Source organism: Micromys minutus, assembly GCF_963924665.1.
Source record: "Micromys minutus genome assembly, contig: SCAFFOLD_145, whole genome shotgun sequence".
Taxonomy (NCBI): Eukaryota; Metazoa; Chordata; class Mammalia; order Rodentia; family Muridae; genus Micromys; species Micromys minutus.
The window spans coordinates 408,486-420,955 of NW_027667191.1; the positions used below are offsets into that span (position 1 = coordinate 408,486).

The 12,470-nt window shown below is 40.5% G+C and overlaps 1 pseudogene across 1 annotated transcript; it reads right to left on the bottom strand.

Moving 5' to 3' along the window:
- Positions 1 to 588: 588 nt before the first annotated feature.
- Positions 589 to 9,737, bottom strand: LOC308416198 (serine/threonine-protein kinase NLK-like; annotated as a pseudogene). Its single transcript has 4 exons — positions 9,701 to 9,737; positions 3,750 to 4,072; positions 2,421 to 2,481; positions 589 to 2,119 (listed from the first exon to the last, which is right to left on the bottom strand). The product of its transcript is annotated as a serine/threonine-protein kinase NLK-like (transcript).
- Between the last annotated feature and the right edge of the window lie 2,733 nt (positions 9,738 to 12,470).

Below are 12,470 nucleotides of genomic sequence, written 5' to 3' on the forward strand. Positions count from 1 at the left end.
TACATATATATTATATCGGAGATTAGGCAGCACACATCACCAGCATGGATTTAATGAGAAGCCAGTTACAGGGCTTGGTCATGAGGTAGCAAGCCCCTCCTGACCCATGGCACCACGCGGCCACGATCAGCTCACGTGGCTCCATGATTAGTCACTGGCAAGCTTTCTAAATTCTTTAGTTTTAGAAAAATTTTAATGTTTAGGAATGGCTCAAATATCAAAATGTATGATTGTCCTCTGTGTGTGAGTGTATACATGTGAACAATCTTGCTTCATTAAAAATATTAATAATAAAATAAAAACATAAACCCCAAATGCCCAAATCTGGTTCAATTTTCATTTGTTCTGAGGTGAGCCATAACATCTGCACTGAATTCTTTAACCATGTGCAACTCTGGGGAAAATATTTTTTCTTCTAAAAGTCTAGTAACATTTCTAAATAGTATTCATATCCTACAAGTATTGGTTGTTAATTTAAAACTCCATTAGTAAAATTACAGTACAAGCATGATTAATCCTCCAGGATTGCAAATCCCAGACTCCAGTGAAAGCTACATTATATCTTCAGTAGTACAGCATCTTCCACAGTCACTTCCACACCAGAGGAGACAGCGGTATCTCAGATGGGTGAGTACAGTGGAACTAATAAAGCTCTTAAAGGCGGCGGACTGCGGGTTGATGCAGAGAGGTACTCTGTTTCCTATCTGCTGTACCAAAATGAACTGGTGGATACTTAATTTAACTTGTCAGACATAGCTAAGGTTCTTCTCAAAGCTGTCATTAAATTTTGGGTTGGTTACAGGCTCAAAATCACTGGTATAGACTCTTCCCACCGAGGTGGAAAAGCAGCATTTGCGCATACACGAATGGTATCTCAGCTGCTCTTCATCTAGGTAGGAGTGGGCTAAGGCATCCTTAGTGGATATTCTTTTTGATGGATCAAATATCAACATCCTGGAAAGCAGGTGAACGGCTTCATGCGTGGCCTGGCTGGATAGGGTATAAAGTACAGGGTGAGATGACTGTTTATGAGGACCCCTGAGTATGTGTGCCTTAGCACCTTCACAAGCTCTTTGCTTCCAGTGATGGTGTGCCAATAGATCTGTGATCAAATCCAACTGCTGAATGGGACTCTGCACCTGAAACAATATTCTTCAGCCCAGTAGTTCTGCAAAGATACACCCGACAGACCAGATGTCAAAAGCATTGCTATAATGGAAGCTGCCCGTCAGGATCTCCGGAGTCCGGTAATACTGAGTAACAACTTCTTGGGTCATATGGCAGGATTCACCCAATTCTTCTACTCTAGCCAATCCAAAATCACAAATCTTTAGTACACAGTTGCTGTTCACAAGGAGATTCCCTGGTTTAATGTCTTGATGTAAAATGCCAACAGAATGGAGATATTTCAAACCTCGCAAAATCTGATAAAGAAAAACTTTGACATGATCTGAGCTGAGTGACTGAGGAGAGACGATAATTTTATGTAGGTCACTCTTCATCAATTCTGTGACAACATATATTTCTTCAAAATAGTCAATGTGTGGAGGCTGGAGTATGTCAAGGGCAGAGAGTACATTATCATGTTTAAAAAAAAAAAAACACAACAGCTGCAATTTCTGGAAGACTCTTCTGCAAGAGACCAGATTCTGGAAGACATTGGGCATCTTTGTGAGTGTTACTCTGTTTCCATCTCTTGGATCTGTTACTAACCAGACAACACCAAAGGCTCCATGTCCAATAGGTCTATCCGGCTCAATGTCCAGCTGCTGTTGTGGATGATGCAAGTGCTGATGATGGTGCGCCTTAACCGTAACAGCTGCAGCAGCCTGTACCCAGCTGGGGTTGCTGCAGGGGATGGAAATATGGCTGCTGTTGCCCAGGGTTTAACCTGTCTGCGGCTGCCGCAGCTGTGGAAGATGTATGCTGCTGTACTGGGTGTATAGCAGCAGCTGACCCCTGATAAAGGTGGTGTTGAGGATGGTGGTGGTGGTGAAGGTGAGGAGGAGGAAGGTTTGAAAGGTGGTGATGGTGGTGGTGGTGATCTGCTGCTGCTGCAGATGTTCCGCCGTTGTAAGCTGCTATCATTTTAAGTTGGCTCTTGTGCCACAAAGAGACACTCAAAAAAAAATGCCCTGTGATTGGAAAGCAAACTGGGTCAAGCTGTCATTTTGGCCATTTAAAAAAAAGAAGAAAAACCACTCACTCCACTTTAAAAAACACAGAGCAGAACTGGTTTTATGTCTTCATCAGTCAATCCAGACAAGTTTGAAGATCTGGGGAGTTGGATTTTTTTTTTTTTTTTTTTTTTTTTTGGTGGAAGGGTGTGGGTTGTCAAAAAAAGTTAATAATATATAATAAGAAGAATAAAGAGAGGAAAAGAAAAAGGGAAAAGGGCTTCTTTCCCCCAGAATTCCTACCACAGGTGGATACTAAAACTCCATTCTTAATGGGGGCAGGGGGTGTAGGTTCCAACTTTAACTGTGGGAATAAAGGTCAAACCTCCTGAACCCCTGAACTTCACACACAAAAAGGATTTGCTAACATGCCACCCTTGGAACTTTGTGAGAGGGTTGACTCATCTACCCCTTACATTCCCACATCCACATCCTTTTCTAAATGTAGGACCCCCTTTCAGGGACTCCCCACTCGAGTCTCAGAACACGGGGTTATCCAATGAAATGTGAGAGACCTTCTTGCTGCAAAAACACGAGATAGTTTAATGATGGAGCTCCGGGCCGATACATATCTCACACAGGAGACAGAGGCATTGACCCTGAACTCAATTAGGGGGACATATTTATAGGGAAAATTACATAAGCAGTTAGCAACAAGCACATAACAATTTCATTGGTTTATTCAAATTGGCACTCTCTGTCTGTTCTTGGATATAATTCAACTCTAGACCACTCTGTTTTGGGGCACACTGACCTTCATACTTTGTTTCTCTCAGGACTACAAGGCCAGCCCAGACTTTATCAAGTCTAGCTGGTCTGGGTTTGGGCCATTTCTTTAAACAAGTTATTTTGTTCTTAGCCTTGAAGCATACTTGTCCTCAAAGCAGGGTTACTGGGAGCTAACTTGAAACTTTAACTCTTTCATTAAACACTTCCCACCTCCTCAAAAACACATTTTAAAAAATTCCAACCACTCTAAATAAAAAAGATGAGGGAAAATTATCAGGGAAACCAGTTTCTAGCTTCCCTCCCCTCGAACTTTCAGGCCTTCCCACATCTTCCCCTACTCTGAATGACCTGATTGAGGGGGGATTGGGGAGATGTACCAAACTTTCCTGGGAAGAATGAACCAGGGAAGGAGGCTGGAGGAAGAGAGTGAGGAGAGGAGGCAACAGGCAGGATAGAAGAGGAGAGGGAGAGAACCCCAACAAAAGTGAAGGGAAGAAGGTGCAGGGAGGGAATGAAAGAGCACTCGGACGCCCAGGTACAGGAAACCACCCAGGAGGAGGTTAGGGTCCCAGGGTCAAAGAATAGGAGCCCCGGAAAGTGGGTAGGGGGCTGTCGGAAGCAGGCTGACTCCTGCCCCTGTCACTGCAGGCTGCTTGTGCTGAGGAGGGTTGGGGAAGAGAGCAGGTGGGTCCCCTGTGCGACAGCCCTGCCGGGCTCAAGGCTGCTCCGTCTCCCCCCTCCCCCCATACGGCTTCCGTGCCCATGGTTGTTTTCTCCACAGCCACTGTGACCGCTTTTTATTCAGCCGCCGGTGCCGGTGCCGCCTCGGCCGGACTCACCTACCCTAGCAAAGCCGGATAGAGGGTGAGGTTTTATAAACTTTGTCTTGAAAGTACAGTCTTTTCTGACTTGTTCTCCAGGAGCCTTCTGACTGGAGATGAGAGCCCACCAGCACTGCAGAAGCTGACAATTCAGATTCTGCTGAGATGAGGCTTTGCTCATGTCCTCTCTGCAGGAACTTCCCCCTGGGCTCTTCCCAGCACTGCTGAAGAAGGCCCACACTGGCAGATACAAAACGCTTGTGAAGGCAATGGTGGCCTCCTGGTCATTTTCCTGTCTGCCTGTGGGAGCACTGATGAAGACACCTAACCTGGAAACTTTGCAGACTGTGTTAGGTGGAGTAGAGATGTGACTAACAAGAGATTTTCACTCCAGGTATGCAACAACTAAGGACTATAGAAGGGAGAATGTGGAGTACACAGCAGAGAATTTCAGGGAGGTTGGCTTGGTTTTAATTGGATCAGATGCTTTCGATAGCATCATCGTACATGAATTCTTGAAATCCACCATTTACTTGTACTGAGGACAGTTGGATATAGCTTAGAGTTGAATGTGTAATAAAGAAGATGTAGCCTCACAGTAGAACAGGCCTATACCTGACTGGAATCATAGAGGCTGAGCTTGACACGGGGACCAGTCAGATGAACTGTGGGAACAGGGGGCTTGTGGAGTCAGACAACTTGATAAATTTGAGGGAATCCTGCCAGGACAGATTACCTAAATGCTTTCTCCTGGTCTTGTAAAGTTTGTTCTTCATTGAAATCTTTAGTAATAAATATAACAGGTCTTTTTGTGGATGTCATTATTGTTATCTGAGTGGATTTAAGTGTCTAAATTTAAAGACTTTGGCAAAAAAGGCCCTCTGGAGAGACTCATAATGATCACTGCGATGCCAGGCCTGTCACAATCCAAAATATTGGATAGGTGGATAAAGTTATCAGCTAAGATGGTTCACATATGGACATGTAGTTTGTACCGTGGTACAGAAGTCATCAAAATAACCTCTATGTCTCTTACACTCCTTTTCTTTAATCCCCAAAACCTTGTTTTCCTGTCTGCCTGTCAACTTAACTGGTCTCTTGCCTGGAACCTGTGAATATCCAGGCAATTTGGTCACAATAAACTTTTTTCATGCTGTTAAAACAAATAAACAGAAAAATTATTATTCACATTTTAAGAGCATAAACTCCTTTAGAAAAAGACCACAGTTTGGTTTCAGAACTAACATCTTTAGGTGGTTCTCGGCTGTAACTCAGGATTCAGTTTCTTCAGGCCCATTTCTTCAGGCCTTTGTGGATACCAGCTTTTACATGCACAATATGCATAGTACATATGCATATACACCTAATTGATTAAGACTTGGAAGAAAACCCTTCATTTCAAAATCTATTTATTTAAAATGGAGCTATTCAGTAGCAGGGTGCAAGCTTGACTTTTGTGTTGCTCCAATGTTATCCCCACACACCACACAGTCAAGAGAGTATGTGGAGATTTAGGTGTGTCCACTGAGCTACTTGGTGAGCAATAGCCTATTTTGCTCTGGGCTTCAGTTCCATCCTGCTCTATGGATGAGTGAGAGAATACTAGAAATTTTTAGTAGGACAATATCTTCTATTGATCTATCTATCTATCTATCTATCTATCTATCTATCTATCTATCTATCTATCTATCTATCTATCTAGATGATCTATGAGGCCAGAATCATGAAGACACGACCACACAACGACTCAACAAAAAGATAAAGAGAAAATATCAAACCAAATTTTTATATAAATATCAATGGAAAATACTCAAAATAATACTGGTAAAACACATCTAAGAACACATCAAAAATATCATCAGTTCTGAACTAGTAGGATTCATCCCAGTGATGCATGAATGGTTCAACATAAAAAAATACAGCAGTATAATGAACCATATAATCAAACAGAAAGAAAAAGGCCACATCTTCACTAAGCAGAGTGATATCATCACTCTGTCAAATACAGGGCTCATGTGGCTCTCCCATTCTTTAGGCTGTCATTGGCCTGCTTATGCACTCATTTACTCTATAGAAGCTTTTTAGTTTCATCAAGTCCCATTATTAATTACTCAATTTATTGCACGTGCTACAGGTTTCTGTTCAGGAAGTTATGTCCTGTGTCAACATGTTCAAGGCTAATACCCTACTTTCTTTTTCACTAAATGTTGTGCATCCACTTCTATGGTGAGGTCTTTGACCAAGTGGAATTGAGAAATTAGAGCCTGATAAGTATAGAACTTGCTTTCGTCCACATGTCGACGTTACTTTAGAGAGGCACCATTTGTTGATATTGCTTTTTGAACCCAATGTCTCTTTTGGCATCCCTGTTAAAAACTTTGTGTCCAAGGGTGATTGTTGTGTGGGCTTATTTCTGGGTCTTCAGTTGTATTCAATTGATCATCACATGTGTTTTTCTCCAAATACCATGCAGTTTTTATTATAAAATGGCTATATAGTACAACTTGAGATCAGAGAGATATAGAAGGAGGTGTCCTCTTTCTACAGATGAATAGCTCAGAAAAGCAGGAGAAGCTAATTGAATGAGTACAAACATGTTATCCTTCCTGAGAGAATTTTGGTTCTGAGGACTACTGTTGGTAAAATGTAAAACAAGTGTGGTAGAAGATGTTTTGTAGTCACTGTGAATCTTTGCCCTAGACATTCATTTGAAAATAGCTGAATATCAAATAATCTCAAATTATGCTTCTGGAAAATCACATCTGTTCATGATTCTACTTCTTTCCAGAGTGAAGCCTTGCAATACAGTAACGAGGACCAAAAAAAAAAAAAAAAAAAAAAAAAAAAACAACAACAACAACAACAGAAGAAAATATAACAAGCAAAAAACTACACTCAGTTTATAGTTGCTAAGCCAATAACATTTAAAAACACCAAAAATCAAAAAAACAAAAACCTCTATCTACTCATTAAGTCTGTATTTTACTAAACAGTAAAAAATGTACAGAAGAAATCTTTTTTTGTCATTATATTATATCCATAAAACAGGGTATAATTTATTATTTGAGGGCAGTTAAAGAGAAAAAAAAATGTAGATTATAACAAAGTTTTAAAATACAATTATTTGTTCCATTAGGTGATTTAGGATACTTAAAAAAATTCTGTCTTATGTTGAGGTTCTTCATATAACATTAATCACTGAGCATTTAGATACCCAGAAAAATGTGACCCATAGTCATGTGGCAGGCAGGATGGATGCAGCAGTCCATGTTTGTTATCTCAGCACTTAGGAAGTGGAGGCACAATCAATAAGAAAATCAAGAATTCTGGCCCATCAGGTTGTGGGGGATCAGCACTTTGGAACATTTGTTCCTCCTTCAGAGGAGAAAAGTTTTGTTTCTTGCCCCAGGCCAGACAGCTCCCAACTGCCTAACTCTACCCTAAGGACCTGACACCTCCAGCCTCCAATGCTTCTAGCACTTGCACTAGAATGATGCCCACTCTCATAGCTAAATGATGAAAAGAAAATTATACAACACTTTTCAAGAGTAATAGGTTACCTGGCAACTTGGAAAAGAAAGATACAAAGCAGAGTGAATCCTGTGACTTTATTCAGATACATTTCCCTTGCTCTGTGCTCCTTTCCTTTGACTTTGTTTGAAGCATACAAGGTGCCTCCAGAACTAAGCATCTTGAATTTGAATAGTTTGTAATTTCTAAAATCTCCTTCATAGGAGAGTGTGTCTCCATTATCACTTCAGTGTAACAATTCTGTACACAAAAACCACTGAAAAATTCGGTACTCAAGGTCCTGAACGGACACACATGAATGTAACTAATAACTAAAGTCAAAGGGTACATTCCAATTTTCTGCAAAGAGAAGCAAAGTATGGTCTCCTTGTCATGCACAATATTTCTTACATATTTTACAAGCTTCGTTAGCAAAGATTATCTTTTTGGGCTGCCCCACATGCCTGAGTGTATTCACGAACTAAAAAGAAATATATATGAGTATTTTTATGGACATATTCCATGTTATCATAGCAGTCCACAGGAAGAGGGAACAGCTCCATAATCATCTCCCTCTCCCTTAGGAACTCTGTGTTTTACATAACTTCACTCAAGGTGTGCATAGAGATTTTTCTTGCTATAATCTAGAGGAAAACTGTCAGAACTTCCTGGAATGTGTCTCTATCATTTATATCCAGATTAGTAGAACATGCCTATATCAATTCCCACAGATTCAGAGCCTCAGTGAACTAAGACAGCATGACATGAATTGTGTCCAATTCCTTTTACAAATGAGGCATCTTCAAGCATTCAGAGAATGTAGCAGATACTCTTCAGACACTGGACTTTCTGCTGTGTGAGAGAACAGACTCAGATCAATGGCCTCCCACCTGCCTTTAGCTAATCCTTATAAATAACCAATGTCAAATAACCAAGCTTCTCATGGAACCTTTTTCAATATTTGAACCTCTGATCCCCTTTCCACCTACCTAGTGCCTGCATAGGTATGTACCACTATTTCCATTTTTATGATATGTTCCTAAGGTTTTCTGTGTGCTACTTGATATATTGTGCTATATCCCCAGACTAACATATTCAGTTCTGTTCTTTGAGCTTAGACTTATGTTGTAGCCCAGCCTGGCCTTGGAACTAATTCTAACTCAACATTCTCAGTGATCTCATTCAAAGTTATATGCATAGAGAGCATGGGAGTGTACAGATTCTGTAATACTGTAATTCCAGAACCTAGGAGGTAGAAGCAAAAGTACAGGACAAGGAGGAACACCAGGCTCCTTGTATATGGCAAATTATAACATAAGTCCAGATAGTACTACATTGTATTTTTAGGACTTTGTTGCTAGACTCTGTCACATGAGAACATAAAATAATAAAAAGAAAAAGGAAGCAAAAAAGAAAAATGGATATAGAAACAAATAAAAGAAAAGAGGAGGAGGAGAATGAGAAGAAACTCAAGAATAATATGGGGGAATGGAAAGACGGCTCTGAGGTTAAGAGCACTAGCTGCTCTTCCAGAGGTCTTGAGTTCAATGCCCAGCAAGGTGGCTTATAACCATTATAATGAGATCTAGTGCACTCTTATGGCCTAATGTCTACATGCAGACAGAATGCTGTATACACAATATATAACATAGGAATGGATACAGAAAATGTGGTACAAGGATAAGTGAGTCAAGCTTATAGAAAGCTGAAAAAAAAAACATTGTAGCAGGCAATGAGGAAGAAAACCAAAAGGCTAAGAAGATATATTGAGCTATTTTACCCTCCAGTGGCCAGTCACTATTCATCAAGAGCAGAAAAGAAACAGGAACCCTTGGCCAGCCTGCTCCTTACCACCTTGTTTGATAGTCCATTGCTTACCTGCAAAGAATTTATATACAGATGAATAGGTTTTGCCTCCACAAATACTTAAAATCTGATGTTACAATGCTTTTTTTGTCCATCAATTCTAGGAACCTGTCTGGACATGCAAAATGATGGCCTGCAGTATTTGATGTTTGGTGGATGCACAGTGAAATGACAGAGTACTTTTTTACAATTTTATGGCTACCATCATTTAAGATGTTTCATGAGCAAGTGAACTTATATATGAAAGAGTACATGCCTGCACACACACACACTCACACACACACAAAAGCCCATACACACCCATAAAAAGATTTCTGTATTCCAACACCTTTCCTTCAGATGGAGGAAGAAAGACCTATAATGTGTACAAGGCTCTGAGACTCAGCCATGCTCTGCTGCCTAATCCTATATTTTTTCCTCTTCAGGGCATTTTCTATGCAGAGACTCACTTGTCCTACAATAACTTAGAAGGTCTACACAGCTAAGCTTGAAAACACAAAACCAGCTTTGAAGTTTTGTGTTTTGAAAAAAGAGAGTTTAAAGAGAATTCTCTAGCAAGCTCCAAATTGACCATCATAGTCTCCTCCCCAAACCTACCTTGGCCAGGTAGCACCAGAGGAAGCCAGTAACCCATGGTCATTATTCAGTAACTGTTTAAACACATTACAGTATATATGATAGTGAAAGATCCCTAATGTCAAAGGAGGCTATTAAATTAACCTGGAATGATTTTTCTGAAAAGCAGCATTGTGCACAACTATGAGAGGGAATCTGTCCAGAAACAAAGCAATGCCCATGATATCCTCAGAAGCACAGTGTCAGCAGAAGGTTGCACTGTAAGATCTTATGCATCCTTACAGTGAGGGCAATGAAATAAACCAGAAATTTCCAGGGGATTATCTTTGTGCAGGGAAAACAAAAAAGAAGTCTATATTTTATTTTTTAAAAGACCTGTGTGGCTTAACTTTTGTGTTGATTACAAACATGTTTATCACAAATCAACAAAAATGTAAAAAATGCCGAGAAAACCACCATGTGCTTCCACTGTGAGCAGTTAGACATTGTAGCAATTAGTTGAGGCCAAACAAGACAGGGAGCTGTACCTAGGAGGACACAGGGCATGCAAAGTCTGCTGTCTAGCTAGCTTAACCAAAGCAGGGAATTTCAAGGTTAGTGAGAGGCCAGGGTTCTAAGGACTAAGCCAGAGAATAACTGGACAAAACTAAATGTCATTAACTGACCTCCCAACCAACCCACCAAGATACACATTGGCACATACAATTATATCACACATAAACACACACACACACACACACACACACACACACACACACACACACTCACACACACACAGAGAAATCATGAATGAATAGTAGACTGAAGAGACCAATCTGGTGAAGGAACACCTGAATTTAATGTGGAGAAGATGTGGAGAAAGAGCAACATTCCTCCACTGTTGGTGGTATTATTAACTGGTACAACCACTCTGGAAATCAGTCTGGAAGTTCCTCAGAAAACTGAACATAGTGATACTTGAGGACCCAGATATACCACTCCTGGGCATATACCCCAAAGTAGCTACAACATCTAACAAGAACACATTCTCAACAATGTTCATAGCATCCTTATTTATCATAGCCAGAAGCTTGAAAGAACCCAAACATCCCTCAACAGAGGAATGGATACAGAATTTGTGGCACATATACACATTGGAGTACTACTTGGCTATTAAAAATGAGTTCAATTAAATTCCTAGGCAAATGGATGAAACTTGAAGATATCATCCTGAGTGAGGTAGCCCAGTCACAAAAGAACACTCATGGTATGCACTCACTTATAAGCAGAAACCACCCCCCCAAAAAAAAATAAAGCTCAGAATACCCAAGAAACCATCCATAGAACTTATGAAGCTCAAAAAGAAGGAAGACCAAAACGTGGATGCCTCAGTCCTTTTTAGAAGGGAGAACAAAACAGGAGAAAATACAAGGTCAAATAGAGGAGCAGGGACTGAAGATCTATGGAGACTGCCTCACCTGGAGAACCACCCCATATGCAGCCATCAAACCCAAGCACTATTGCTGATGCCAAGAAGTGTTTACTGGCAGGAACCAGACACGAATGTTTCCTCAGAGGCTCTCTCAGAGACATATAGATATAGATGGGGATGCTTGCAGCTAAACATCAGACTGAACATGGGGACCTCAATGAAAGAGCTAGAGAAAGTACTGAAAGAGCTGAAGGTTTTGCACCCTCATGGAAAGAACAACATCATCAACAGTAGAGGCACTGAGGTGGAGAGAATGATTGGGAGAGAAGCACCTTCATACAAGAAAATTGAGGGGGAGGAGGAAGAGGAGTGGGAGGGAGAGGGTATAACATTTAAAATGTAAATACAGAGAATAACCAATAAAATTGGGGAAAAAAAGAAAATTTCTGAATGCTGACATTAAAGGTGTGTGCCAACTCTGACCAGCTTCATTGGTATTTCTAATGAACAAACAAAAATCTTGTAACAGTTCTAACAGTTGTAACAGAGTTTTGAAGTACTGTGTGCTACTTCCTTTCACCAGAAACTCTGAGGCTTCCGGCCTGTACCAAGTGAGATGAAACTAAGGGAAACCTAGTTGATCTTCCTGATGCCATGCCATGATTCTGCAGCAACCTTTTCCTAAATTAAAAGGAGCCTCTATGGAGTAGGCCCCTTGGTGATACATCCAGAACCTTTCAGACTAAGAAATAAGCCAGCTAACATTAGTAAAAGAGGAAAGGAAAAGTCACATTGAAAAATATGTGCCCTAATTGAAAAGAAAGACCTCAACTTCTAAGATATCAACAATCTCCCCCTCTAATTTTTGAGCTTTGCATAGTGATACTTGCAACTCCAGGTGGTAGTCAAAAGCAGAGTTCTTCCCAGAAAAAAAAACATACATGATTTTTCAATCTTACATCTGTGAGGTAGGTGGCATTATAGCACAGATTCAACCCACCCAGTATAAGGATGCAGAAGTCATAGATGGCAATGCCAAATGTACTCCCTCTTGAAGTTATGGACCCATTAAAATTGAGGTTAAAACTAAGCTCAGGCCATTCCACTCCCTGCCCTTTCTCCTGATTCTTATGTTTGCTATGAGGAGAGTATCTTGGGACAACTCCAACATCCTCATGTCTGGACTTGTAAGCTCATAAAGATAGATACTGTAGAAGAGATGGCTATGTGGGTTCCTTGTAGTAACACACAGTCCAGGATGACCTTTGCTCACTGATGCCCACTTTTTAATTGACTGTTTATAGTTGAGAACAGAAGGTTGTCCAAGATGATATTTTAAAGAAGGAACAGAAAGTTTATAATTTTATATTTTTCCTGTGG